The sequence below is a fragment of the Pezoporus wallicus genome, unplaced genomic scaffold, assembly GCF_028554395.1.
Source record: "Pezoporus wallicus isolate ANWC-B61680 ecotype Strahan unplaced genomic scaffold, APGP_CSIRO_Pwel_v1 contig_4012, whole genome shotgun sequence".
In the NCBI taxonomy this organism is placed as follows: domain Eukaryota; kingdom Metazoa; phylum Chordata; class Aves; order Psittaciformes; family Psittacidae; genus Pezoporus; species Pezoporus wallicus.
The window spans coordinates 654,381-664,785 of NW_026637828.1; positions in this window are offsets into that span (position 1 = coordinate 654,381).

A 10,405-nucleotide genomic window follows, 5' to 3' on the forward strand; every position below is an offset into this window, starting at 1 on the left:
ACTGTGGGAAACAGAACAGAGTAAATGATCTTTTTGGCCTGTAAATCTGACTGAAGTTTTATTTGCTAGCAGTCCAACTGTAGAAACTTCTGGGAAAAAATAGCAGGAAGCTGACGCTCATCTAATATTCTGAGTAACTGAAGTGCTAGCTAACTCCTGTTCAGGAAACTTGAGGAAGGGGGTTGTCTTTTTTTTTTAATGCTAAAATGTATTTGCATTTCAGATAGATTCAGGGTTGTGTCTGGCAAAATAGTCAGATGATTTTCAAGTTTTGTCTCAGGAAAAGTGAATAGCTTTCCAAATTCAATGTAGTCTAACCTAGAAAAAGTAAATATGTTTACTGGAGTGAGATGTAAACAAAGTGGCTTACAGTAGATGAGAAAAAGTTGCAGGATACTTGCATTAGCGTTTACATTTTTTCCATTGCTGCTCTTGCTCTGTATATTCTGAACCTAGCAGACATAGATTAGGAAAGCCTTACTGAGATATATGCACACTCAAAATAAATAAATAAATAAAAAAAAAATCATCACACTGAATTTTCAAAGCTTGTGGTGCAAGCAGCACAGTTAGCATTGTAGATAACGAATTGTCAGAGAGCTGCCATGTCCCAGACTTCTTTCTGTGGAATTGAAACTGGAGTGAATCTGAACTACGCTACTGATCCCTCTGGATGGGTGGATCCATTTTAGCATGCTCTGGCTGGCTTTTAGGTAACTGAAATTAGTACTGGAAACTGGAATGGAAAAAATGGGTAATATAAATAAGTTAAATCATCCATAATCATAGATACACAGTATCTGCTTAATAATAAAACCAAAGCAGGAACTTAACCCTTATAAAATTCCAAATATCCAAACAGAAGAGTAACTGGAGAACTTACATAGTTGAGTTGCAAATCTTGAGTGCTTCACTTATATTTCATTTGAAGAAGTTAATGGCTTAGTGATTAAATAATATTATGCCACATTTAAAAGTACAGTCTCCCACTCCCCCTTCATTTCCTGAAGTTTGAGCCCTGTTTAAATCACTGTAAAACTGCTTGGTGCTTAATCATATTCTAACATGTCAGTTCATGCACCTCTCTGGGATCCAGCTCACTCTCACGTGTCTGCAACTGTCTCACACCTTCCATGCTCCGACTTTTTTTTAGCAGAGTTGACTGTGAGCTACAAATTCAAGCCTCAGACTTGAAGCAGCTGCATAAGTTTCCTTGTACAAAGCCCAGTTTTCATGCAATATGTGCTGCTGAATATTATAGTCTACAGAACCCCAAACTTGAAAGCTGAAAAGCTGCTAGAAATTGCCTGAAACTTCAGTAATTCTTCATAGGGTGATTTGTCTGTATTCCACCCCAGGATATTCGTCTGAATTTTAGCACTGAAATGCAGTTGGTGGGAATCTGCAAACATCTTGGTCTGTGTGTTTACATGCGGTTATATCAGAATTTGTAACACATACGAATAATGACTTTTTGTTCCTCTTTAGTTCACTTGTATTTCTACTTCTCTGTGGAATATTATACAGCAGCATGAAACTTAATCCTGAACAGTTCACAAATAGATTTTCAAACTCAGTGTGGAATAAGGTACAATTTAAGGGATTCTCTCCGTGCCTTCACAGTGCTTTTAATTCTTGCCACACAGTCTCATTCTCAAAAGATAGAGATCTTCTTTGATTACTGAAACTATATGTAAGTAGCTACGGCTCAGAGACTTTAATAAAGTCAGTATCTTCTGGAAATGCTTATAGCTTGTAGATAATATTTATTAAGATTAAGTTGTGGAATTGACACAGATAATGGTGGCTGTAAACATAGATTTTATGTTTTTCATCTATAGTGGTGGTAAAATTTGAGGTTTTATTTTGTACTTAAAAAGAAAAAATCAGTTCGATCTCAGGGACTCAAGGTTATTTTTTCTGGGATACCTATATTTAGTCATGAGCTAGATAAAACCTCCCACCTGAAAAGCTTGCATTTTTATGGTCAGGCTGCTGTTGCAAAGCTCATTTAAGCTAATATTGTCATTAGTTTAGACTTAACTTTTGTAAGTTTTTGGACAGAGTTTTAATATTCTTTATTGCTGACAAATTAAATTATTCTGATTTTAACTTACTCTTTGTATAGTTTCTGGGGTACCTCAGAACATTGATTTATGTAGGGCTGGACAGTGCATAGAATGAAGCTCAGCCACGCAAATCTACATAGATTTAGAGTGTTTTGTAAATGTGAATTTAATACTTTATTTAGCTCAAGTTTCTAGTTGAGGATAGTTGTTTTGTGAACCTGTAAAGATTTACTGCATTATGAGAAGAAACAGTATAGTATTCCCTGTTTTTGCTAGCTTTATACAGTGTAATTGCTCTGGCAATTTTACTGGCACTTCTTTTCTTTCACTTCACCATAAAAGCATATCACTAAGAAGTTCACATTTTCACAACACAATAAACCCAGAAATTTTAAGATTTGGTACATCCTGGGGCTGGGCTGACTCCAGGGTTTAATCTGGTTGATATTGTAGAGCTGGTTTACTGCCATAAAGCTAGAATTATGGTCTGCTTATATTTCATGTTTCATTAGTGTAATATAAGTGTATTCTCCTGTTTTGTTTTGTTCTCTTTTTCTTCCCTTTAATAGCCACCTAAAGGAACAGCCATTGAAATGCTCAAAATGAGAGTGAATGACACATTGTAAGGAAAGAGGCTCTACGCCAAATTCCACACATTTACGCTGCCAACATTTATCCACAATGTTGGCAAAGTAGAGAAACACTTCTGAGCTGCTGTGTTATTTATGAGACAGATAATTTTTTTTCCTGGTAGCACAGCACTGGATAATCTGAGTTTTGTCACCATCAGCTTAGCCACCAGTTTTTAGTGTGACATGGGGTAACTCACTTTAACCCATCCTTGTCTCTAGTGTCTTTATCTGTAACACAGAGGTAATAGTTATGTATCTGATATTAGTACTCTGATACTGAATTCAGTTAAGATCCAGGAGGGTATTCTATCTTTATATGAGGTATTATTACATATGAAAATAATAATTACTTATATGAATTTAATGAGCAGTTACTCATGGTGTTGTGAACATAGTCCGTAAAAGTAATACATATTGAATACATGTTTTTCCATCTATTAATAAGGGTTTGAAAAAGTCAGGTACAAGAGTTTTCTTCAATTTCATTTGACAGATATATCTATACACACGTAAAGGTATTCTGCCTTATTTGTCTTTGTGAAGTCATTCCACCATCTGCCGTCACTGTGAAATACCATTTTTTACCATCTTCATCCTTTCCCTCCCCTGTCTCTCCAGTGTTGTAACTAAAATGTATTATTCTGTGTTCTAACTAAATTTATAGACATGGTGTTGTGTTATAGAATCATAGTATATGGAATTGTTCTCTTCCTTCCTCCCCTTTTTCTTGTCCTGAAAAGACCTATAACACAGCTTTCCTGGTATTGTAAACTGCCAATAGAGAGCATGAAGTTAGAAACGTATGTTCAGTTCAGTGAGAATGTTAGTTTGAACAATGTGTACTAAGTCCTTGTGCATGTAGAAGTTAATTACTGTGTAAGAGATTTCATATATTCATTCTGGGAAGTTGCCTTAGGCAAAAAATACAAATTCTTACTTTTTGAAATGTCTTCACTGCAGTAGGCGCTGAAAGCATGTCTAAGTTCAAGCAGATAAATATTCACTGTAAATGTAACCTGTGTAGTTATACAGCTATACAGAAGCTGTTTTCCTTTGCCACTTGAATACTACAAAGAAACAATGCAGCTGGGGGGAGATGGGGGAGTGAAGTAAAAGAACAATTAGAACAGCTATTTTTCAAAATCACAGTCCGGGTTTTTTTGGTTGATATTAAGTGTGTGTTTGTGTATCTTGTGTGTTCAGTCTTCCAGAACGGATAGGCCAAGACTTTAAGGTCCAATTCACTTACTTGTATTGGTCTGATTGCATTAAAAATAGGGGTACATTGAATTTTTTTGTTTCTTTTTCCTTGAACTTTCCCTAGTAGAAGTATCTCCTTGCAACAATCTAATGTGCCCTCCTTTTTTTGCTTTTGAGTTTGTGGAACAAAGAATATACCAAAGAAGAAACAAGGCTTCAAGTTGTTTTTTTTATTTCAACTTCCATGTATGCTATTTGTATGTGTACAGGTTTAATTTTTTTTTTTTAATGAAAATTTCAGCATTAATTTCACTTTCAAGTTTTTTTTGTTTTGTTGCCTTTTTGTGTCATTTTTGGTTTTTTCTTTTCTTCTTTTTTTTAAAAGTGTTTAATTTTAGAATGGTTTTAGACTGTTGTTTAGCTGGGTTTTTTTTTGCTTTTTCTTTTTTTTCTTTTCATTTTAAGTTTCAACAAAGTCTTTGTTCTGTTTTATTCCAGCACAGTGTTTTCTCTTGTACTTTGTTTGCACTTATTAGGACTTCAGAATAAAAAGTAAAGATTTCTTTTTTTAAAAAGATCACATACATTCTGCCAACTAAGAATATTGCTGGTGAGCCACATATGTCCAGGAGAAGGGTTATAAAGGTGCCTTGAAAGTGTCTGTGGTTTAGAAGCCGCACAGTGCAGACACTCATAAAATACATGATTTATGCAGACAGAGAGAGAGTTATTTGGGTCTAGAGAAAACATATGTGGGACTCATGAAGAAAGGTGACAAACTCTAAAAAATACTTTTTATTTGCTCAGGATATAATTCCTCCCGTATTATATGTGTTTCCTGTGAAGTGCAGTATTCGCCTCTTTAATAGAAGCACCTCAAACAAATCATTACTTAATTTGGTCCAGAACAATTTAGCCAAGGTGAATATGCATAAATCATTACACATTTTGTTAATTTACAGTGTAAATGTTAAAAACATTTTGCTGTGATATAAGTGTTGAATGCATGCAGTAAGGGAGAAGTTTTTGTGCAGACCAACTTCAGCATTTATAGATTCCTGACTGTCAACTGACTCTTTTTTCCAAATTTCTGCAACAGAAAATCACCCCTGTAAGCAGAAATAATGTAATTAAAGCTTCTATTTAAAAGCTTGTAGAATTTTTGTGTACATGGTGATTTCAATTGTAAAGGCGAACAATTGTTAGTTTTCACATTATTTCTCTTGTCTTGAAGGCTGAAGTAACATCTATTACTTATGTCGATGAGAGAGAAGTTACCAAGTTTGTGATCCCTCCCTCAGCTCCCCAGCAGGAGCCATGGTAGCAGACTGTCGTGGTTTAAACCCAGCCAGACAGCTTATTCATTCACTTCCCCCCCCTTCTTGCCTGCCCCCTATTCCCGGAGGGACGGAGAGGAGAATCAAAAAGAATGCAACTCCCACGGGTTAAGATAAGAACAGTTTAGTAACTAAGGTATAACACAAATCACTGCTGCTACCACCAATGATAACAATGATAAAGCAAATAACAAGGGAAGAGAATACATCACCTCACCACCAGCCAACCGATAACTCGCCCCCCCCCCCCCAGCCTGACCAAGCTCTGACCAATACCTCCTCCAACCCCGCAGTCTCCCAGCCCTTCCGGGTAACTCCCAGTTGCATCCTGGGCATGACGTGCTGTGGTATGGAATACCTCTTTGGTCAGTTTGGGTCAGGTGTCCTGTCTCTGCTTCCTCCCAGCTTCCCCTCCTCCCTGGCAGAGCATGAGGCTCACAAAGTCCTTGGCCAAACCAAAACACCATTGTTATCAGCTCTGTTCCCAAGCTGAAAGTCAAAACACAGTGCTGCATCAGCTACCAAGAAGGAGAAAAATGACTGCTACTGCTGAACCCAGGACACAGGCATTAGGCATGGATAAGGTCTGTGGTAGGAAACCTTTATAGTTCTCTCAACTTTAAATCGGCAAAATGAGTTGCCAAACATTTTCTTTCTGCATTAATTTGTCTGCCATTTCTAAGGGTGAGAATCACTTGAGCATCTACTCCTAAGTCAAAGACTGAAGTACTCATATTCCAAACATAAGAGGATTGATTTCACTGAAACAGCTAATTAAAGTTTCATCTAGTTGAAGCTATACATCAGTTTCAGTAGGAACAAACCCTTCTGAAGGATGGTTCATCTCATGCTAACACAAGTTTTGAGGTCTAATGAGAACAAATAGTTTTCTGGAACTGCCCAGCTCTTTTCTCATCAGCTGCAGAACAAAAGTAATGTCAAGAGCAAATTGAACTTGCCTTTCAGTGACAATTTATTTGAGAAGAATCTTACCCTACGTCCTGGTTTCAGCTGGGATAGAGTTAGTTTTCTCCCTAGGAGCTGGTGCAGTGCTGTGTTTTAGCTTTAGTCTGAGAACAATATTAATAACACGCTGATGGTTTAGCTGGTGCTAAGTCGAGCTTACACTAAGTCAAGGACTTTTCAGTCTCTCTTGCTCTGCCAGTGAGGAGGAGCATAAGAAGCCATGAGGGAGCAGAGGCAGGAAACCAGGAAACCTGACCCAGACTAGCCCAAGGGGTGCTCCATACCACATTGCTCAGGCAATAGAGACTGGGAGGAGCTGGCTGGGAGCCACTGATCACTGCTCAGGTCGAGCTGGTCATTGGTCAGCAGGCAGTGAGCAATTGCATTGTGTGTCACCTGAGCTTCCTGGGTTTTATTCCTCTCTCTTTCTTTGTTATCCCACTTTTAATTAAAAATTATTACTATTACTTTATTATTACATTTTACGTTATTTCAGTTATTAAACTGAAGTAATTGTTTTTGACTTCCCTTTAAAAATTCTAAAGTGCATCTCTCTATATATACTAATAAATGCATTTTATTAAATGCATTTTAATAAAAATACAGAATTAATATACAAAACACCCAAAGCAAATGTACTTAGGTTGAGATTAATTTTACTTTTGCACAGGCCTGTGTAAACCAATAGATCTTCGAAATGACTGTGTTAATAAATAAGGGTATTTAATGAGATATTTGGAAACAAAATCAACTTCAGACAACAAGTTACAGTTCAAACCTTGTGCAAACAGGTGCAGTTGAAGTGGCTTGAATGGATTTGGTTCTTGACTTTTCTTAGGAGGCTGAAAAAGACTGAGAGAAAGCTTTTTGAAGGGCTATATATAAGGTAGAGTCACCAGTGTATTTCTCCCCCGAATTTCAAGACATCAGTTTTACTTCCTGGAGAAATTTTCTGCTTGAAATGTTAAAACTTTGCCATTGTTACATTTGCCAATATTATGTCACATTTGCATCATGAAATTTGCTAACTTAGCCTGCATTAGCTTGGACTATTGCACATACGCAATTAGAAGTGATTAAATAGGTTTCCAGTTAAACTGTCTTCCCCTGACAAGCTTAAGTAAAATTTATTTCAATAAACCAAGCCATTAGGAAGCCATCTGTTTGAAAATGATCTAAGACTTTGATTTTAATATTTGTGTCTGCGTTACTTGTTACTGAATTGTTGACTCTTGCATTTCTATTATGTGAAACTCACAAGCAGAGATATATAAATCTTGGGATTTATATACTAACTGCAGTAAATTTTTGTGATTGTTTGCTGCTATAAATTGTCAAAACAAGATTTAGTCAGCCTTCTAACTCACACTTCCTTAAGAACTGTAAGTCTCCATCACTTTTCTAACCTGAATTATTGTTTTTCCATAAGTTAAGTGGAGAAATAATGTCATTCACACAGCAAACTGTTAAAAACCTTATGCTTTGTTACCTTTTGCTTAGCAGTTTCCCATTTGGTACTTTACTTTGGATGGTATATAAAGCAAATATGTAGGTGGAAATTGGGTCATAGGAATCTTTCTAGTGCCAAAAACCAACTTAGCGGAAATTGTTGAGCATGGCTGTATTTTCTAAGCAGCTTTACTTTTCTCATCTGATTTTGGTATAATGTTGCATAGTATCAGGTATGTTTGAAACAATTACAAATTAATGCTGGATCCATTTGTCTCTCATCAGCTCCTTTTAACAGCAAACACATTTTGTACAGATATATGTCCACTGGAAGTAGGAAATCTTTTATTTGTAAAGTTACAGCTTTACTTTCACATATTTTTATGATCTTTAAATTTCAGTACTCTTCATATAGACAAGAGCTGAAGCTGTAAAACTCCAGTCTACTGAAGGCTGTTCATTAAGTTAATGCATACTTTGAATATTATTTAATAAAAATAGGGGTTTGAATAGGACTAGAAGTTGAATGCATAGATTATATATATAGTCTATTTATTTATCTGGGTTTCTTATTCCTTTTTCATTCTTTTTTTCCCTTACTATCCGTCTTTCTCAATAAAAAAAAATTACCCTTTGGTATAATACTAAGCTGGGAGGAGTGGCTGACACACCAGAGGGCTGTGCTGCCATTCAGCGAGACCTGGACAGGCTGGAGAGTTGGGCAGGGAATAACTTGATGAAATTCAACAAGGGCAAGTGTAGAGTCTTGCATCTGGGGAAGAACAACCCCATGTACCAGTACAGGTTGGGGGCTGACCTGCTGGACAGTAGTGAAGGGGAAAGGGACCTGGGGGTCCTGGTGGATAGGAGGATGACCATGAGCCAACAATGTGCCCTTGTGGCCAAGAAGGCCAATGGCATCCTAGGGTGCATTAGAAAGGGTGTGGTTAGGAGGTCAAGAGAGGTTCTCCTCCCCTCTACTCTGCCTTTGTGAGGCCCATCTGGAATATTGTGTCCAGTTCTGGGCCCCACAGTTCAAGAAGGACAGGGAATTGCTTGAAAGAGTCCAGCGCAGAGCTACAAAGATGATTAAGGGAATGGAACATCTCCCTTATGAGGAGAGGCTGAGGGAGCTGGGACTCTTTAGCTTGGAGAAGAGGAGACTGAGGGGTGACCTCATCAATGTTCACAAATATGTAAAGGGTGAGTGTCAGGATGATGGAGCTAGGTTTTTTTTCAGTGATGTCCAGTGATAGGACAAGGGGCAATGGGTGTAAACTAGAGCATAGGAGGTTCCATGTGAACATCTGGAAAAATTTCTTTACTGTGAGAGTGACAGAGCGCTGGAACAGGTTGCCCAGGGGGGTTGTGGAGTCTCCTACATTGGAGATATTCAAGGCCCACCTGGACAAGTTCCTGTGTGATGTACTCTAGGTTACCCTGCTCTTGCAGGAGGGTTGGACTAGATGATCTTTTGAGGTCCCTTCCAACCCTTAGGATTCTGTGATTCTGTGATTCTGTAATCACTCAAGGTTCCACAGAGATCAACAGAGACATTGTCATTACATTAGTCACTCTCAAAACCATCTTGAAAGCTGTCATTAGCTATAGCTAATTCAGAATGAAAGCTTAGGATTTCCCAGATGAGGCTCCTGACAGCTGTCTGTCTTTGTGCACTGGTCAGAGCTGATCAGTGTGCTTGTTCTCATCTCTCTGTGACACAGATTCTACCTAAACACCATATAGTGATAAGGAAGAGGGAAAGATGAATCCAGAATTCATCCATGTTGCTGACCTTATGTCTTGGAGACACATTCTCTCCCTCCTGGAAAGAGTATGCATAATAAAGCTTGGGATGAATTATTTATTTGCCTTTAATCCATAGATGTTCAGTATGAGCTGTTCTGAAAAATGTGTAGATGCACAGGGAACTTTGTCATAGTGATATCTTCAGGTTCCTACAGATGTCAGGAGATTAAAAGGATCATCAGAGTTTTGGACTTCAGTATCCAACTACACAAAATCTTTTTGTCCATCCAGGGTTTCTCTGCACAAGCTGCAAGACTGTGCTTAAAACCAACTCACAGTACTTTCATGTATGTAACTGGTATTTCAGAAAATGTATTTCCTGCTGGTTTTGCAGAATAATAATTTAAAGTCATCAGATAATTATTGTCTTTAGGGAGCCAAGTGCATGTTCATCTGCAGCATGCGTTGTAGTTACAGGTACATGGTGTACAGCAGCCCTTGTAAATCAAATGGTGTGCACTGGCTGGGTCGAACAGGGATTGATACCCTACTGTGGATGTCTTAATCTTTTTCAGATCTTTTTTTCTAGACACAGAACATATCTGGGACAATCTAGTGTCTTTTCAACTGTGTCACTTCAAAGGTGACAAGGTCTTACTTGGGCTCATAACTAGTTTTCCCTGCTGGAAATTCTTACCAGGAAATGAGTGATGGTAGTGTATTATCAGCTATTTGGAATAGCAAGAAAGTAAGGTAATACAGGTGCTAGAATCTTCAAAGCAATAATTGTATTCATACAACTTTCAGTATTGACTGAGCATTGTAATTGAAGGTTTCCTTAATGCTCCCTAGAAATTAGAAAGAGATCGGTGGGTTTGCATGAAGGAGAAATTCATATAAAGCTTTGTCCACTGAAAACAGACACTTGTCCTGTCTGTAATGTATAGTTTTAAAGTACTTTTTATAGTTGAAAAAACTGAAACACAATAAGCTTTGCATTTTG